We start from the raw sequence: 19,157 nt of genomic DNA, 5'->3' as shown, positions 1-19,157 counted from the left end.
TTCATCTTAAATGCAAGAGGCTGCGTCTCCTTGGCATAGCTCTTACTAAGCCTGCCCATTTGCTTGCTTGCCACTGATTGGCATGGCTACATCTTGGGTTCTGGGTTTAGCTGTTCTCTCTCTGTTGCAGTTCATTTTTCTCCTCTGTTGCCTAATATAACACAATGTGCAGAAAACCCCTGGCATGGTTTTCTGGGTGTATGTACTGGATTTTCCCAGAAACTCTTCTGGTCTGTGAAACACTCCCATCTCTGCTCCGAGCTCCTATAACTTCCTATATTTGCTACACTCGACACATTGCTCTTCCTTGGTTTTGCAGGTCATGTATCGCTAGCACTTACCCATCACTGCGCAGCCCAGAATGGACTGTCAGGTACGTTTGTCAAATGCATGCTTTGTGACTATTTTTTATTTTCCTTTTGAGATTTTGATCTTCTTTTGGTTTGGGCATCCACATTTCTAGAGGTATGATCAAGTCTTAAAGGGCCATGTGTCACCCTGACTTTCAGAGAGAAGATCCTCCCCACAAGACAAATGCCTCTGACTGCGCCGTGCAGCTTGCCCATGTAAACCTCTTGCATTGTTTGGAGAGTCTATCCCACGCCAAGAATCTAACCACCCACAAGCAGGCACACTGCTGTCCAAACAGATGGACAAGGAAGATAGGCAGGCCAAAGCCCACAGACGAACATGAAATGAGTCGGTGCAGCAAAGCCAAGGATATTGGAAATGAATGCTAATCCTTGCCATGCAGTGTCCAGAATAAGGATGGACCAGGGGGAATGAGGTTTTGACACTGAGATGCTAACAAGGAAAGGGTAAAGTGTGAAAGAGTGCAATGAGGTGGGTGTTGTAACAGGTGTGTGAAAGGCTACAAGAACATGGGTAGGAATGTTCAAGTCAGCTTAGCAGCGGGAGTTAATGTCATCTTCAGCTGGGTCAGTTCTGAGAATCCACATGGGGTCCAATCACCCATCAACAGTCATCCATTCATCCACTCAACAAATATTTACTGGGCATCTAGCACGTGCCAGACACTGGGAGGTTCCAGGTAGGTAAACACCCAGGAACAAGACACACATAGTCTCTGCCCTATAAGAAGTTACATTCCATAATTAATTCCATAATTAGTTACTTAGTTACATTTAAAATGGCTGTGAAAGAGAAGTACAGGAAACTTAGATGACGTACAAGGGAGGCCCTTAGTGTGGAGACTCTGGAAGGACGTCTCTGAAGAAATTATATTTAGGTTGAAATCTGAAGAATGTGTGGAAGTTAAAGTGGGAGTGGGGGTGGGGAGGCAGAGAACAGGAGAACATTCTTGACATAATAATATCCATTTTGCAATGTGTCTTGGAAGTGCAATTTGCTGTTTCAACTTTTTAGAAGGGGAATTTGCTCCCTCCAGAGGGAGGAGGTTTATTTAACCCAAATCTATCTCTCTGAAGCTTCTGACCTTTTGTCATATTAATTCTTGGGACTTTGTAGAACAAGCCCACTCCTCTTGTGATGGCAGTGGTGTCCTTCAAGTTTTTTCTCCTGCAGGCAAGTTCTTTAACCTCTCTAAGCCTCAGATTTTTTTCATCTATAATTGGGGATAATTAATAGTTGACGTGAAGATTACATGAAAGAATCTGTATAAAGTGCTTGGTGTGATGCCTGGCACATAACCAAGTGCTCAATACATGTTAACTATTATCATGATTATTACTGGCCATAAGTCAATAATAATTGTATACTTATCTTTATAAGTATGCAATTTGTATACTTATAAAGCCATTTGTATACTTATCTTTATTATCGGGGTGGTATACTCTTTAAAGGTAGGGACTATGGATTTTGGAATCAGACAAATCTCAGTTCAAAGTCTGGCTGTAATATGTATTAACTGTAGATATGTGACCAATTATTGTAAAAATGTAAAATTTTTTAAAGTTGATGGTATCTGTTATCACCACTCTAACTTATTATAAGGAATAAAAGAGAAAATCTAAGTAAAGATACCAGCACAATGCCTTGCAGTTAGTAATTAGTGCTCAATTAATGTGTGTTTCCTTTCTTTTTTATGGTTCCATAGTCATTTCCTCAGAACAGAGTTGCTTACTTGTGCGTTTATAATTCAGCACCAATGTACTTCCAAAAAGTATTAAGTAGTAGCTAATAGATATTTGTGAATGAATGGAATGGGCACATGAATGCAATTTGCCTTCCCAACCACCTTTCTCCTATGGGAACTGGTGAAGATTTTCCCCAGCAAAAAGTTGGACGCATAGTGTCTTACGGATAAAGACTGGGGAGATTGCAGAAGACCCACCCAGGTACTGACTCTGGTTTTATGGGACCAGGAACCCCGCTCATGCCTCAAGCTACCTGTAATGAAAAGTCCATTGTCTGCCACCTGTTTCACAGAGCTGTCCTGAGGATTAATGAGATAATGTCTGAAGAGCCTGGTGAAGCCTTTGGAAGGAAATGACAGGTAAAAGTCTCATTCCACTGAATTCAGCTTCTGAGAAGAGCTCTGAATAACCAAGCCGTGATCAGGTTGTAGTAGATGGCTTCAAAAAAATGTTATTTTGTTGATATTTGATTATAGCCACTTGTAGGCACCGAACTAGCTTGTGGGACATGTTCTTTCTCAGACCCTTGCACTTTTTATTTTTATTTTTTTAAGGGAGGGAGCTTCTTTATTATAATTGCTGTGCATAATTAGAATGGCAGGGAGGAACCAGGGGTCTTAATGAGTGAGCAGCCTGTGACAGGGAGAATCTCCCATCACAGGCACACGGAGTCTGGGCATTACCAGGAGGGCTGGGTGAGCCCAGGAGACGACTGAGAAGTAAGTGCAGGTAGTGCCCAGAAAGAAACCGCCACACCACAGCAGGCTCTGCAAATCTTTGCTGCATTCCTTTTATTGCAGATGACTCCCAGTCCTGCTCCAAGATGAGCAGTGAGAGTGAAGATGTGTAGAGGCAGAAAGTGGCTTTGGAGCCTAAAAACTGTTTGTCACCTCCAGCTGCACTTTCGTTTCCTGGCCTGTGAAAGGGGTGCTAATGTGTGCCTAGGTCTATTGTGGGAATGATGGAGGTAATGGACGGGCAGGAAATGGTTTTTTAATTTACGGAGTTCTTACCCCATGGAAAGTAAACCAAAATTAACTTTAGACTGTAATAAAGGATTAAAAGCATTTTTTTGAGCAAAATGGAGCTGTAGCCTGAGAGACTCGGAGTGAGGTGGGCACTTAAATTGTGTTCCACTGAGACAAAGGGGAGCCTGCCTTCTACAGTGAAAAGGTCCTGTCCAGGTTCTCAATTAGGTCCATTTTATGTAAATGAGGTATCCAAATTCTGCAGTTCTGATTGGATGGGACAGGTCTTAGTCCATTGGTAGAAAGAGGAAACCAGGGGTTCCCTGTGGTGGTTGACTCAGGGCTTTAACAAGCAGGGCATAGTGTGGGAAGCTGAGTTAGTTCAGGCTGAGGTTCTTCCTGGAACATATGATATGTGAGAAGCCCCTGTCAGCTATGGCCACTAGACTCTTACTCATAAAATTTGGGCCCTTGGCCAACGATGGGGAGTCCATCTCAGTAAATAAATTCCTCCTCGGGGTTCACATCAAATGAATCTTCAGGGTCCACAGGAGGAAGGGAGAGGTGGTTTTCCTTCCTCTGTCCCCCAGATGCCCACCTGGATTGCCATTGCTTTGTGTGGCTTGGTGGCAGGTCCAGCTGGTCGGCTTTCTTTGGAGGCTTTAGGAGGAGGGAAGATTCTGCTCTGAGTTTTCTGACTTGAGGCTACATGAGGAATATGTTCAGGTCCTCATGCCTTTAGACCTTCAGTATTCCACTGTGGAGCAAGACCCTGGGAAGTGATGAACTCCGCTTCCCTGGCAAACCTGCCGTCAGCTCTCCTAGAGCCGCTTTCGCCCATCTCTGCAGATTCCACCAGTGGGACGCAAGAATAGTGACAGCTGTGGGCTGGTCCTGGAGTGTGCAGTGTTGGAGGCTATCTGTTTTGATGATGGGATATCCCCTGGGATTCTCAGTCACTGGATGGAGACAGTGGTTCTCAATGCTGGCTGCCTTTTAGAATGGTCCTCACACTTTCAGAGTCCTCACCTGGGTATTTGTTAAATATACGATTTCCTGGGCTTCAACTTCAGAATAACAAATTTGCAAAACTTCAGGAAGCCCCATTTATATGCAATACAAGGTGAATGATGCCCCTGGTGTTGTTCGATGTGGCAGCAGTGCTTACCTCAGATTGACTGAAAGGGGATGTTTTTTACATTTTTAACAAGCACTTCAGGCACATTAGCATCGAAAACAAAGGTCAACAGTCAAAAAAGTGTGACTGTTGTTTTCTTAATAGTTTGGAGGTGTTGGGAGTTTGCTGGTGGAGAAAGGAACTGAGCTGAGTGAGCTCCTCACATGTTGATTCTATCACTGGGCAATAATAAACCAATTAGGAAAATAATAGCTACCTTTTATTGAGTAAATTTACTAATGTCTGGCAAGTACTGTCCTTTCCCCTTCTTTATGGACATTGTCTCATTTCATCTTTGCAATAACTTCATGAGATAAGTATTATTATCTCCATTTTATAAATGAGCAAAATGAATTTCAAAGAACGTAGGTTTGGTGTATAGTAAGCATTCAAGAAATGCTATCTATTATTATAAGTTTATCTGTGAAAATACTTTTAAATATATAAATCCACTGTTTTAACATCCAGATAAGCACAGCGGCATTGATGATCGTGATGACTGGGAAACGGGCACAAGGATAGGCTTTCTGGGGGTGGGATTTTTGGCACAGTCTGAAGATGCGCCTAAGGAAAGAAGAGTAACAAGGTGAGGAGGAGTTGAATAAAAACTTGCTTTATCCAGTCAACCTTTTCTCTACCCCAAGAGAAGGGGAGAACACTTCATTCTACTATACTGAGTCCAAGACTCAGTGGGTTTTATAGTGTTTGTCTACATAGGATAATAAGTTGTGGGTCAGCCTATTATACTTCTATTAGAAAATATATTCTAGTAAACTCACAAATGAACTTTGGGGAAATCATCTATTCATAAATTGTGAACTATGACAGGGCATATCTTATAAGAGTCTTTTCCTGTATGAAAGTGTAACCAGAGGTTAAACACTGGAAAATATTGGGGGTGGGAGAGAGAATATTTAGAGAATTTATTTCACGTACAATTCCGTTATGTCAGAGGTCACCAACAGTCTACCAAAGTACATTGTCCTCTTCTTCCTGGATCCAGAGCTTGACTATATTTTTTTGCTCCTCTTGCAGTTAGATGTGGTAATGTGATGTGGAGTTTGAAGGGACCTGATATGTATTACTTTCAAATCTAGCCCATAAAAACTTCCACTCGTGCCCCTCATTTCCTTTCCTCCCCCAGCTGATGGTTTCTACCCAGGACGACCTTGGAAGCTGTGTGTTGAAGATGGCAGAGCTATTATCATCCTGGATCCTTCAGTGACTATGTGGAGCAAGGCACCTCTAACCTGAATTCTTTCCCTGGACTGTTATGTGAGAAAGGATAAACTTTCTTTTAAAATTCCCTGAACTGGGGGGATCTACTTGTTACTGCAACATAGTTTCCTCTAACAAATACAATCGTGGTGAACATTAATCTTTAATCTTTGGTTAACCCTATGCTTTGTTCGCAAAAATTATTCTGTGAAAATCTTGTGATTATTTCCCCCTTACTGAAAAGATCTTTAGTTTAACAAATGGGGAATTTATTGGAAACAAATAGCTTTAAACAAAATAAATGGAATTTTATGAGCAAATAAGGATTGGTCTTCCTTTTGGCAATTTCAGCACAGGCAACATTCAACTTGAAATCCATGCCATTGCCTCATGTTGATGTTTAATATAAAAAAAGAACCAAATTAATTGTAAATATATTTTCAATTTGTGATTGTCATTTGTGAGTATGCCTTACCTTTCTATCAACAAAATAATTGAGTAACTACTAAATGCCAGTCTAAGAGCTGAGGAAATACTAGAGAATATAGAGTTTATTCAAGATTGTGTATTTAGGTCAACACTTAGTGAGGATCTATATATGCCAGGTTCTGGAGATTCAAATAGGAATAAAATATTCTCTTAAGGAGTCACATGCTGTGGTCAATAATCATTATGAATTTATAAATAGTTCACTTTTTAAACAGTGGATTTTCCATTTATCTATAAAGATATATGTACTCCTATGTTCATTGCAGCATTATTCGTGGTGCCCAAAACATGGACACAACCTAAGTGACCTTTGATAGATGATTGAATAAAGAACATGTGCTAAATATATACAATGGAATGTTACTCAGCCATAAGAAAAGATGAAACAGTGTCGTTTGCGACAACATGGATGGATCTTGAGATTATCATGCTAAGCGAAATAAGTCAGACAGAAATAGTCGAGAACCAAATGACTTCACTCATATGTGGGATATAAAACTGAAAGCAACAAATGAACAAGACAAACAAAGAAACAAAAGCTCATAGACACAGGCAACAGTTTAATGGTTACCAGAGGGTAAGTGGGGAGGTGGGGATGTAGATGAGGGAAAAGGGGGTCAAATACATGGTGAAGAAAGGAGAACTGACTCTGGGTGGTGAACACACAATGCAATATATAGATGATGTGTTATAGAAATGTACACTTGAAACCTATATAATTTTACTAACCTATGTCACCCCAATAAATGTAATACATTTAGAAAAAAAGTGGGTTTTCTTATTCAGAGACAACTACCCTTAGCATTTTAATATAGTTCTTTCTAGTCTTTTTTCTAGGCATATATTTATTTATTACATATAATGAATTATGCTGTATGTGTTTTGTATCTTGCTTTTTAAATGTATCATCTCTAATCATTGCATCCTATTCTATTACTTGAAAGTCTCATAATTTATTATACCTTTTTCTTATTTTTTGAAATTTGGTTTGTTTCTAACACTTTGTAGTATAAATAACGCTGTAATGAAGATCTTTATAAACAAACCTTTTCTGAGACTGAATACTTCCCTAAGGTAAATTTCTAAAATGGTAATTATTGGCTAAAATATTTGAATTTTTTGTTTTCTTTTACTTTTTACTATGAAAAATTTTAAATGAACAGAAAAGTAGGAAGAATAGTATAACAAACTTCTATTTTAATCACCTAGATATTTCAGTACTTACATTTTGCCATATTTTCCTCATCTATTTTTTAAAGTTTTAAAATAGTTTTTAAAAATGTCTAACAAATAAGGACTTTTTAAGGGTTGTTTGAAAATCAAACATATTATAACATTCGCACATAATAAAACAATAATTCCTTAATATCATGTTTGACTTATCCTAATTGTCTGAAAACATATTTTTATAGTTGATTTGATTGAAACAGAGTTCAAATAAGGTTACTTTGATTTGGCTGTTGTCTCTTCAGTCTTTTAACTTTTAATATTTTCCCCTTCTTTTTCCTCATGCCATTTATTTCTTGAAGAAATAACTGCATTCTTGTGAAGTTATTTACGACATTCTTGTATCCATTATATTTTCTGTAACTTTATAGAGTAGTGGCTCCACACCTTAGTGTGCATCAGAATCACCTGCAGGGCTTTTAAACACAAACTGCTGGGCCCCACCTCCAGAGTTTCTGGATCAGTAAGTCTGGGTGAGCATGAGAATTTGCATTTCTAACACGTTTCCAGATGATGCTGATGGTCCTGAGGTCACACTTTGAGAATCACGGCTTTAGAGGGAAGATTAGATCCCTTTAAAAGAATGATTAGATTCACAACTTTAAAAATATATAAATATTCAGAAGTATACAACAGGGAGACTATAGTCAATAATACTGTGTTGTGTATTTGAAAGTTGTTAAGAGAATAGATCCTAAAAATTCTCATCATAAGAAAATAATTGTAAATATATGTGGTGATGAACATAACTAGACTTACTGTGGTGATCATTTTGCAATATATACAAATATTGAATCATTATGTTGTACACTTGAAACTAATGTTATATGTCAATTATATCAATTAAATATATATATATATATATATATATATATATTCAAACCATTTACTTAAGGAAATGTGTATTGGTTTTGTTATTAGGATTGTTTCTTCTTTTTATCTTCCAATTTTTCATTTTGAAAAATTTTGGTGTTACAGAAAAGTTGAAAGGCATTGGGATTTTGAAAGGCTTTTGCTTTCCAGAAAGTCACTGATATAGCAGTGTATGAGTTTTTTCATTTTACCACATCCTGTCCCAAAGTGAGTATTAACATTGAAACAAATCTCGATTCATTTGATGGATGGAAAGAAAGATTTCTTACTGTTATTTTAATTCAAAATTATTGGGTTACTGGTGAGATTTTAATTTAAAATACTTTATTAGCCATTTCTCAGACTTGGTTCTATGAATTGTTCATCTCCTTTTTTCATTTTTTTAAATTAAGATCGTTAGTGTTTTTTAAAATCAGTATCTATGGGGTCATTATGTATTAAAGATAATTGTTCTTATATTTGTAATAGATACTGTTCCAGCTGATTTATTAAATTTTCTCCAGATTACTATTTAAATTTTTTTTTTAAGTTTGAGTTTGTTATCAATTTTTTTTTTTTTTAAACAAGTTAGAAAGTTTATTAAAGAAGAGAAACACCGGCAGAGGAGTTGCCGGGGGGCAGAGTCTAGAGTAGACAGTCATATCTGTCATCAAATCTTTTGCCCTCGGGGTTTTTTTTTTTAATTTTTATTTTTTTATTTCTCCATTACTTTGGAGAATCCTTCCTAGTCTGAGATAGCTATTCACTTACATTTCCAGTTTTTACTTATTTATTTGTTTGTTTGCCTATTACTGTAGCTAACTGTGGTATCCAAATGGGATTTATGCGTGTTCTAGGTGGATTTCTATTTTGGGTGGCCTACTTGCAGAGTACAATAGAATTTTGGGAGGAGCCCCTCAATGACTAGATTTACTGTTGGAGAGACAGTACAGTATACATCAGATAACTTATCTGTGAACCATGGAAACATTTGAAAAGGTAACCCAGACAGTACACTGAGGAATAATTTGTCACAAGATATCGTAGGCAGTCAAAAAGAGCTGGGAGAGTATATGAATCATGATGTAAGAACTGGGAAGGGCAGGCATTTGAGTCTAGTCAATGGCTATTATTGAACAAATTGGTCTTCAAATGAGATAAAAATTTTATGCCAAGAGGGGCAAGTGTACAGAACAAATCATTCTGGTTTGTGTCCTAGATTCTGTGATACAGGAAATTTTTTTCTTTGATCTTTGCTCTCTCATTTTTGCATTCTTTTCATTTTGTCTTTTATCCTTAACTCTTGGTTATACTAAATTATAGTATCTATAGGTGTGAAAACTTTGGTTTCACAATTTACATGAGCTGCTGGGGATGTAAAACAAAGATGCAATATGGCACAAATTGAAATAAAAATCTACCATTATTGGGGTTCAGTGTGACTTGGAAAGCTTGCATAGAAGTTAAACATCTGAAGTCTTCATTTCTAATAGACAAATAAAATTGCAACCTCAGTTAATAAAAGTGCTTTAACCATCATGTGCCCCTAAAAATAATGTTGAAGGATCTCCCCTTTCCCAAGATCTTTGCACTCAGGTATAGAGCTTCTGTACTTTTGTGAATTCTTGGCACTGTGAAAATCACTTAGAATCTAGTACACCTCTAGTATCCATACCCACAATTTCCAAGTAAAGATTGAGTCAGCCAAAGGAGGGAAGTAATAATATCATCCATTAAGCAACCACTGTGATGCAACTCCTGAATATATTTTATTTAATTATTAATTTCCACGATATAGTTATTATTATTATTATTATTCCCATTTTACTGATAAGAAAATCAAATTTCAGAGAAATTGAGTAACTCATCTAAAGTCATATGGCCATTTAAATGGGAAAACTGTAATTCAAACTGAGATCTGCATAAGCCCAAAGCATATGCTTTCTCTTCCACTCCGTTCCATGTTTGAACTTTTCTCTATAGCCAAACATCAAAATTGAAATACCTACAAGGACCAGGCAGAAAAGGTGGAATAGGCCCGTTAGGGATGAGGACGGACTGGAGAGCTCAGGCCTTGTTCAAAGGGAGAGGCTGCTAATCAATTTCAGTGGGCTGTTGCCATCCTGGGATGTAGGTTTAGTGTGTCTAAATCTTCTGACTTTTCAAAAGCAGCCAGAAGCCTGAATTTTGATTTGAAACCTGCCAGTGTTTAAATATTGCTAGTTAATTAAAACTTGTTTGAATTATATGCACAAAATAAGAAATACCTGTTGGTCTTATTTAGTCCCTGCCTTATACTTTTCTTTACCTAACTAGACTTTCAGATGTGACAGGAATTAATTAGAACAGCACTGTCCATTAGAAATATAATGTTATCTGCATATGTAAATTTACATTTTCTAGTAGCCACATTTAAAAAGTAAAAAAAGGTAAAATTAATTTTAATAATATGTTATTGATCTTAATATATCTAAAATATTATTTTAACATATAATGAGCAGTAAAATTGTTAATTTGATATTTTACTTACAGCACATCTCAATTTGGACTAACCACATTTCCAGTGCTCTGTAGCCACATGTGGCTAGAAGCTACTATATTGAGCAATGTATGAGAATGTATAAATATGTCCCAGGTAAGACCTAGTTATGTAGGAATTTCTTCTCCACAAGGAAACCATGCCCTACCCTAGCTGTTCTTTGAGTTTGTCAAAAGCCATTGTTTTTCTTCATCAAATTAAGGGGAGTTTCTCATTCTTCCAGCTATGACACACTCAATTTGTTAGGATAAACTGGTGAGCAAATTTACTTCAGCATCTTAGGGATTTTGCCTTGAGTAGTTTATTAACAAACATGAGATTTTCTCAATAAATGTCAAGTAAACAAGAGAGAAAAGGATACCAATGTTTCAAACTGATAGTTAACGTTCTGAAGCACAGTTCTATAAAGTTTATAAAGTCAACCCAATGAGTGGTTTATTAGAATTATCAATTTGCTGTTGTGATACAGTAATTTCATTTAAGGAGCATCCGGGTATAAAATTTATAGGGGTTTGGAATGGAGAGCAGTGTGGAGATTAAAAATGATATTCATAGAGAACTCTGAATGTACAGTTGGATATTTCTAATGAATATGGCCTATAGCAAGTGTCTTAGCTCAGGCTGCTGTAAAAATATACCACAGACGGGGTGGCTTAAACAACACAAATTTATTTTCTCTCAGTTTTGGTGGCTGGGAAGTCCAAGATCAAGGTGCTGGTGAATTTGATTTTTGCTGAGAGCTCTCTTCTGGCTTGTAGATGGCTGCCTTCTCCTTGTGTCCTCACGTGGTGGAGACAGCAAGCTCTCTGGTTTCTCTTCTTAAAAGGACACTAACCTATTGGATTAGGGTCCTACCCTTATGACCTCATTTAACCTTAATTACTTTTGTAAAAGCCCTATCTCTAAATATAGTCACACTGGGGGTTAGGGCTTCAACATATGAATTTTGGGGGGACATAATTCAGTCCATAGCAACTGGTCTCAGAGACAGATTAAGAGTTTCCTTTATCTCCTCATGTTTATTTTGCACCTTTTAAAGTAATGTCAGAATCAAACAGTGTCAGAGCCAAAAGGGACTTTTTGAACTTAGAAGTAGGAAGGGACTTTGAAGTGATCTAATATCTATAGGTCTTCAGTTATTTAATTAGTTGTAGACATAAATTAAGCATCTAAGATTCCTGATTCCCTTTGTAGTGTTCTTTTTATTATTTTATTGTTCAATCATTCATTCATTTTCTCACACAACAAAAATTGAACACCTACTATATACTGTATTACTGGGGGGAAAAAGACCTAGACAAAGCCTTCAAGGAAAATAGCCCAGGTCTCTTTCATCTCAGTACTAGTCTCAGTAGAGAATATATTAGACCATATCTAGTATTAATAGTAATAGATATTAGCCCTTAAGCACCAAAAGTATATAGGCTACGCCAAGCACTTTATGTACATTATCTATTTTGATCCTTACAAGTTTGTGAATATTTATTACATAGTTGTTATATAGATGTGGAAAAGTAACTTAACCATGGTCATGGAAAAAGCTTAAAAAGTGGCTGCACCAATGAATTCAAGACTATCTGATTCCAAAGCCCAGGTTTTCCAGGTGTAATGAAGATATTTTCCTTGCGACTTGTCAATACATCATATGAGTATTACTAGCTTTTTGAGATTGAGCTAGTGTATAGGACACAGAGCCAACATTTTAAGCTCAAGTGAAATTTGTCTAGCTCTAGAGATGGGGAAAGGGGCCTGGGTGCACAATAACTTGGAGAAGGAGGTTTGCCTATTTTGAATAATAGGAAACTTAGGTCCAGAGAGGCAAGTTTTTTTCCTAGGCCAATCAACTAGGAGGTGTAAAACCAGCATTTGAACCCATATTTGCTGACTCCACTGCTCTGGGTACCCTGGGAAGAATTACTGAGATTGTGGCAAGACTGTGTTTTCCAGACTTTCTGAAGGCGGTTGTCTGCAAGTAGTGCCTTTTAAAAGCTATATAAACCTCTCTCCTAGATAAGCAAGGGACTGTGGTGGAGCCAGAAGGGACCCAAAGACAATTAGTTTGTGGAAAAGGGGCCTACTGAATCAGATGCGTCCTCAGAAGAGACAGGACAAGGGATGACAACTGGTTTGGCAGCAGAGTTTCTACACCGAGTCAGCCAGCTGGAGTAGAAATCTGAGACTCGCCTGAAGAGATTTCCTGAGACACTAAGTCCCCTTTTATAGGCACTTTGTGGTTTTCACCCTGAGTGGGGAGGGGGTAGGTAAGGTCTCTGAGCCAGAGTGGCCACCTGTCACCCCTTATCACCATCTCATTTGGTTAGCACCTAGCCCCACAGGAGGCCGGTGGTGAGGTCCACACTTGCCATGTCCTCTGTAAAGTTCTGCTTGACTTTTGATAACATCAGTTTTTCATGGTGTTTAATCTAGTTGGGGTCTACCTCAGCTATCTTTTAGGTGGTTGATAATGCTGATATGCAGCATTAATGAGGGAACAATATCTCCAGTGATCCCTGTGACTCTGTTGTGGGTATTTGTGAAAATTCCAGAGCCTATATATGACATTTGCAGAAAACTTTGTTCATTCAGTGAGTTTACTGAGCACCTACTCTGTGTCACATACGGCTTCAGAGACTGAAGTTACATCAGAGAACAAAACAGATGATGAGAACAAAACTCCCTGCCATCGAGGAGCTACTTGGAGTTGGGTGGGGATGGGGAGATACATATATATATGTAATATATATGTATACAGAGAAAATATGTATACAGAGTAATATATATGTATACAGAGAAAAAAATCATTCATATATATTATATATAATATATAATTATATATATTTTATATGTATGTATATATATAAAGTAAATGATTTAGTATGCTAAGAGCTGATACAAAAAAGTATATAAAAAAATTAAGCAGAGTAAGGGAGATGGGCTGGGTTGCAATTTTAAATAGAGTGGTCATTGGATTTAAAATCACTTATTAGAAATAGCAATCAGAAAAGGTAAAATTAGAAAAAATAGAGCATGGAACAGAGATCAGATTGCAATCTTAGATTAAGTGCTCATGAGAATGAGATTTACTTGTTTCAATAGTACTTTACAAAGCAATTCCATGTCATTATTTTCGTTCTGTATATTAGAAAATAAAATCTCACAGATTTATCTTCTGTTTCTCTTTTTTTCTTTTCTCACCCCTTCTCTATTTCCTCTTTTCCTTTCTTCCCCCTTCCTTCTTCTTTCAATCTTCCATATTCTTGAGATAAAAAAATATTAGAAACTGGTGCATGCCCTCAAGAAACTTACAATCTGCAACAACATGGATGGACCTAGAGGGTATTATGCTAAGTGAAATAAGTCAGACTGAGAAAGACAAATACCATATGATCTCACTTATATGTAGAATCTAAAGAACGAAATAAATTAGCAAACAAAACAGAAACAGACTCAGATACAGAGAACAAACTGATGGTTGCCAGAGGGGAGGGGGGTTGAGGAGCTGGGTGAAATAGGTGAAGGCATTAAGAAATACAAATTGGCAGTTACAAAATAGTCACGGGGATGTAAAGTACAGTATATAGAATATAGTCAATAATGTTACAACAACTACGTATAGTGCCAGGTAGGTACTAGGCTAATCGGGGGGAATCACTGCATAAATTATATAACTGTCTAACCACTACGCTGTTCACCTGAAACTAATATGAAATAATACTGAATGTCAAGTGTAACTGAAAAACCAAATAATTAAAAGAAAAGAAAAGAAACTTACCATCCAGTCAAGGAATAAAGAAGGCCTCAATAAAACAATTTGAGAGAAATATGGCAATGATAATATGAGTAAGCTGTGGTCTTTAAAATGACTGATATATGAATGATCAAAATGAGTGGGATTATTTAGGCAACATTTAGTGGGAGTAGGCACGTTTATTTTTATCTGGGTTGAAGGGACTAATGGTAGAAAGACGGCAAGCGTCCTGAGGAGTTACATGGGCAATACTTGGAGGCAGAATTTAGCAAGATGTGTGTAAGGATTTGTAGAGAGATTGGCTTAGATGGAGTGGACAGATTTAGTTGGATAAGTGATCTTGGAGGAAAAATGGAGCAGGGGAGTGTAAATAAAGGATGTAGGATGCTGGTCTGAGAGGGTTAGAATTTTTTACATACATTATTGAAAAAGCTGAGAAAATAGACCTTGGAACTCTGAATCTTAGCTAAGCCACTGAACCATGTTAAACAAAGAAATGACCTCTTCAACCTTACTAAAAATCAGAAAGTACTTACTGTTCCGAGACTTCTGATTTATTATATAAATTAGAATATAGAATATAGAATATTTTATAAATTAAAAAAGCATTATATATATACACATATATAAGTATATACTTATATATAAGTATACACATATATAAGTATATATACATATATATACAGAGACAGAGAGACTGACTGACTATATATATGTATATAGTTGTTTTTTTTAAGGACATCCAGTTCCATTCCTTCTCCCTCTTATTTACAATCTCACTCTGTTGCCTATTGACTTTCTCTGTTTGGTAGTGTTCTTCTTAGTTTGATGTTTCTTTTATACTCAACTGACTATACTGACTATCTTTGAGGTTAAGGAGAAAGTTCAAGATTGAGATGTATCTTTCAAAGAACTAAAACAGAATTTAGAATGGGGTGCTCTTAACCTCCACCTAAATGTCTCTTTTAGCAATGCAGTAAGAGTTCTTTATACTTAGCTTGTACTTATTATATTCTTTATGTTTCTGCCCATTCATTTCATGCAGCTTCTGAGTTGACTTTTCAATGGACCATCTGAACAGTTTACCACACATCCTATCACTGAGCACTTTTCCTATGCAGCTTCCCAAGAGAGAAATTCTTTCTTCTTGGCTACATGATCCAGGCTTATTTCTCTCTAGATACATCTTAAACTATCTTATTTGTGGGTGTTCTAAATGTTCATTTCTTTCTTGTTTTCAGGACTGTTTCTGCTATGGGTGTATTATTCGTTGCCCTGGTGCTTGTGACAATGACAGAAAGGTAAAAATGCACAGTGGATCCTTTGAGTTTGCTTACTGCTTCATTCTATGTTACTGCTAATTAATGGTTTTTCTGGCTCATAATGAGATGGGATAGGTGTAACACAAGAAAAGAGTAAAATTCACATATCCCACTTAATCAATTATTTCTGAAGCACATCCAAATAATATATGATATGTACATATTAAAAGTTACATTAGAGAAGGATATATAATGAATAGAATGACATTCATTACACAGTGTTAGATGAAAAAAGGACGTAACAAAACAGGAGGTAAAAAATTATGTATCTGAACAGGAAAAAGAAAAGATACCAAAATTTAAATAAAGGTTATTTCTAGATGGTGGAATTCCCAGTAATTTCTTTTCTTTCTGTCCCTCTTCCTCCCTCCCTCCCTCCCTCCCTCCCTCCCTCCCTTCCTTTCTTTCTTTCTTTCTGCATTTTCTACAATTAGCATATGTTATCTACTTAATAAGGAAAATAGTCACTGTTATTTCCCCATAAAAGGTAACCTTGGCTGATTATCACACAAATTTAATTTTCTAAGCAAGGGTGCTATAGTTGAAATGCCTACCTTAAAAGCAAACAAAACTAAACTGCCTACCACTTCAACCTCTGTCCTTCCAGAGTTGCAGAGAAGCCTAGAATGGACTCCTTTGAGTTTATTCATTTGTTCAGTTATCATTGGTTTAACAAGTATTCATGGAGCACCTGCTCGGTATAATGCACTGTGCTGGTGCTGAAATACTGGCTTAGGTAAAATTTTACTGCTTTCCTTGGGGCTTTAATATCTGGTGGTTGGGTATATATCTAACTATGGTATGAAGTAAAATGAAAAAAGAACAAAAATAATGTGGGTGGGTATGTCTTCGTTTCTGCACCTACTCATGGGCAGATCATGTGAGATATGATAATCAAGAGTTTTAATTAGAAAAATATAGTCCTTGTAGGTAATCATGACAATAGTTAACAGTTATAAAGCATGTACTGTGCTGTAGAGAAATAGTTCTCAAAGTGTAGTTGATGGTTCCTTGAGATCCCCAAGATTTTTCAGGAGGTCTACAAGGTCAAAACAATTTTCATAATAATACTAAGACATTATTTGCTTTTTTAACTGTGTTGTCATTCATGATATAAAAGCAATGGTGGGTAAAACTGTTGGTGTCTTAATATGAATCAAAGTAAAATCTGCCACCAACATGTCATTGCCATGGAAAAACAATGCCAGTTTCAGTTTGAATGACTTGATGAAGCAATAGAAATTATTTTATTAAATCTAGACCCTTCAGTACACACTTATTCAGTGTCCTATGTGACAAAATGGGAAATAAATCTAAAGTACGCTAATGCACGCCAAAGCATGATGGTTGTCTTGTGTGAGTGAGGAGCCACTTTTTTTCATGGAACACCATTTTTACTTGAAAGAACAACTGACAGACAAACTACATTTATTCAGAAATGGGTATTTGGCAGACATTTTCTCAAAAATGAATGAAGTGAGCCTGTCACTTCAAGGAAAAACAACTGACAATATTTGTTGCCAATGATAAAATTTGAACTTTCATGTGAAAATTAGAATTTTGGAAGATTTGTGTCTGACATTGTGAGCTTGTCAGCTTCCCCAAAACTAAAGACTTTCCAGTGAGATTGTGGTACTATTAATGACTGTGATTTTTTTCATATTGTGTAATGAAATGTGTCAATGTTATGGAGATCTGCATAAGTCAGTGAACCAATACTTTGCAAATGACCAGTGCATGATGTTATAAAATCATATGTGAATAAAAGATCCATTCGAAGTGCAAGATAGACCAGTGTATTTTAATGCAACAGAGTATGAAAAGTTTATTGATATCATTTCAGATTCCACATCTCAACTAACCTAACTACTACTTGTCAAGCTGGTACCGTATCAGAGAAAAATATCCACAGTTATCTGAAAAGACTATTAAAATACTTCTCTCTTTTCCGACTACATGTCAGTGTGAGGCCAGATTTTCTCTGTATACTTAAATCAAAACAACATACAGCAATAGACATTAAAGCCAAATGTTAAAGATATAAATGGAAAACAATGTCATTCCTGTCACTATTTTGGGGGCAAATATAGTCCCCCCCCATAAAATATACCATGTTTCCCCAAAAATAAGACCTAACTGGGCAATCAGCTCTAATGCGTCTTTTGGGGCAAAAATTAGTATAAGACCTGGTATTATATTATATTATATCATATTATATTATATTATATTATATTATATTATATTATATTATACCCAGTATTACACTATTATACTATATTTTATTATATTATATTATATCATATCATATTAATTTTTGCTCCAAAAGATGCATTAGAGCTGATTGTATTATTTATGTTAACATGTAATTCACGTAACATGTTACAATGTTTTTAAATGAATTAATAAACAGAAAATTCTCAGTTTTCACTTTGAATATCCTAAATATTTATAGATACAACCCACATACACAAAAGCTCTTTGGAGTTCTAAGAAATTTTTAAGGCAATAAAAGGGTCCTGAAACCAAAAAGTTTGGGGATTACTGGTCTAGACATTACATGAAGCATTTACTATGCATAATCTTGCTTAATCTTTACAACCATTCTTAGTATTACATATACTACTATTATTTCCATTTTACAAGTGAGGAAAATGAGTTTTAGAAAGTTTAACAACTTGTCCAAGATCATATAACTAGTAAAATAGAGGTACAAATTCAAGAAATAAGTGTAGTAAACAATTTGTTTTGAATGGGGGAAGGGAGAGGAAGGTGTAACAAAGAGGGCAAACTTTAACTGTACTAATAATGGTAGTAATAGTAATAGAAGTAACAGTAATAGGAGCGGCAGCAGAAGCTGCAGTAGTATAGTAATAGTGATAGTAATAGTGATAGTAATAGTGATAGTAATAGTAATAGTAATAGTAATAGTGATAATAATAGTGATAGTCATAGTGGTAATAGCAGCAGCAGCAATGGCAGTAATAGATATTGAACACTTATCACATGCCAAGAATGCTTCTAAGGCTTTACATGTACAGGCCAGAGGTCAGGCAGAAATCCATTAGAAAGAAGGAAAGCTGGGTAATCCAGACTAGGTGAATAATCTAAAGAACTGAAACATTTATCGTGTTTTTAATGTTTTAGGTGTTTCTTCACTTCTTAGAAAAGGAAATAGAAGAATTTGGCTCTGTTTGAGTTCAGAAATGATTAGAATCCTCTCTAAAATTCTGTAATGTTTTTAAAGCCATAGGTGTTGAAATGTTGAGTTACAGTTTTGTAGCGCATGTGAATATGTATTTCTTAATAGTATTCATAAGAATATAGGGTATAGCATAGCATAGCTAAATTATTCTACAGCCTGCATGAAATATGTATAAAATTATAAATTTGGGGGGAAGTTATTAACTTGGTGAAAGTGAATTTTATAGTATTTTTGTACTTTAAGAACTCCAACTTTTTATTATGTACTTGTAAAATCTAGCTCAAACTAATCATTCATT

The 19,157-nt window shown here is 36.2% G+C and overlaps 1 long non-coding RNA gene across 2 annotated transcripts in view; it reads left to right on the top strand.

Moving 5' to 3' along the window:
- Nucleotides 1-238: 238 nt before the first annotated feature.
- The window catches only part of LOC141572376 (uncharacterized), a 112,332-nt gene continuing 93,413 nt past the window's right edge, over nucleotides 239-19,157 (top strand). Inside the window, exons 1-3 of one of the 2 annotated variants that reach the window (XR_012497739.1) lie at nucleotides 239-373; nucleotides 2,410-2,476; nucleotides 5,407-5,739. This is a non-coding gene — a long non-coding RNA (uncharacterized LOC141572376). Of the gene's footprint in view, nucleotides 374-2,409; nucleotides 2,477-5,406; nucleotides 5,740-15,576; nucleotides 15,637-19,157 lie in introns of those variants that run through there. The other variant, XR_012497738.1, reaches the window with a different exon arrangement.

This window comes from Rhinolophus sinicus, linkage group LG06 (assembly GCF_036562045.2).
Source record: "Rhinolophus sinicus isolate RSC01 linkage group LG06, ASM3656204v1, whole genome shotgun sequence".
Taxonomy (NCBI): domain Eukaryota; kingdom Metazoa; phylum Chordata; class Mammalia; order Chiroptera; family Rhinolophidae; genus Rhinolophus; species Rhinolophus sinicus.
Note: the sequence above shows the minus strand (reverse complement) of the source record. Positions and strands in the feature narration are given on the sequence as shown.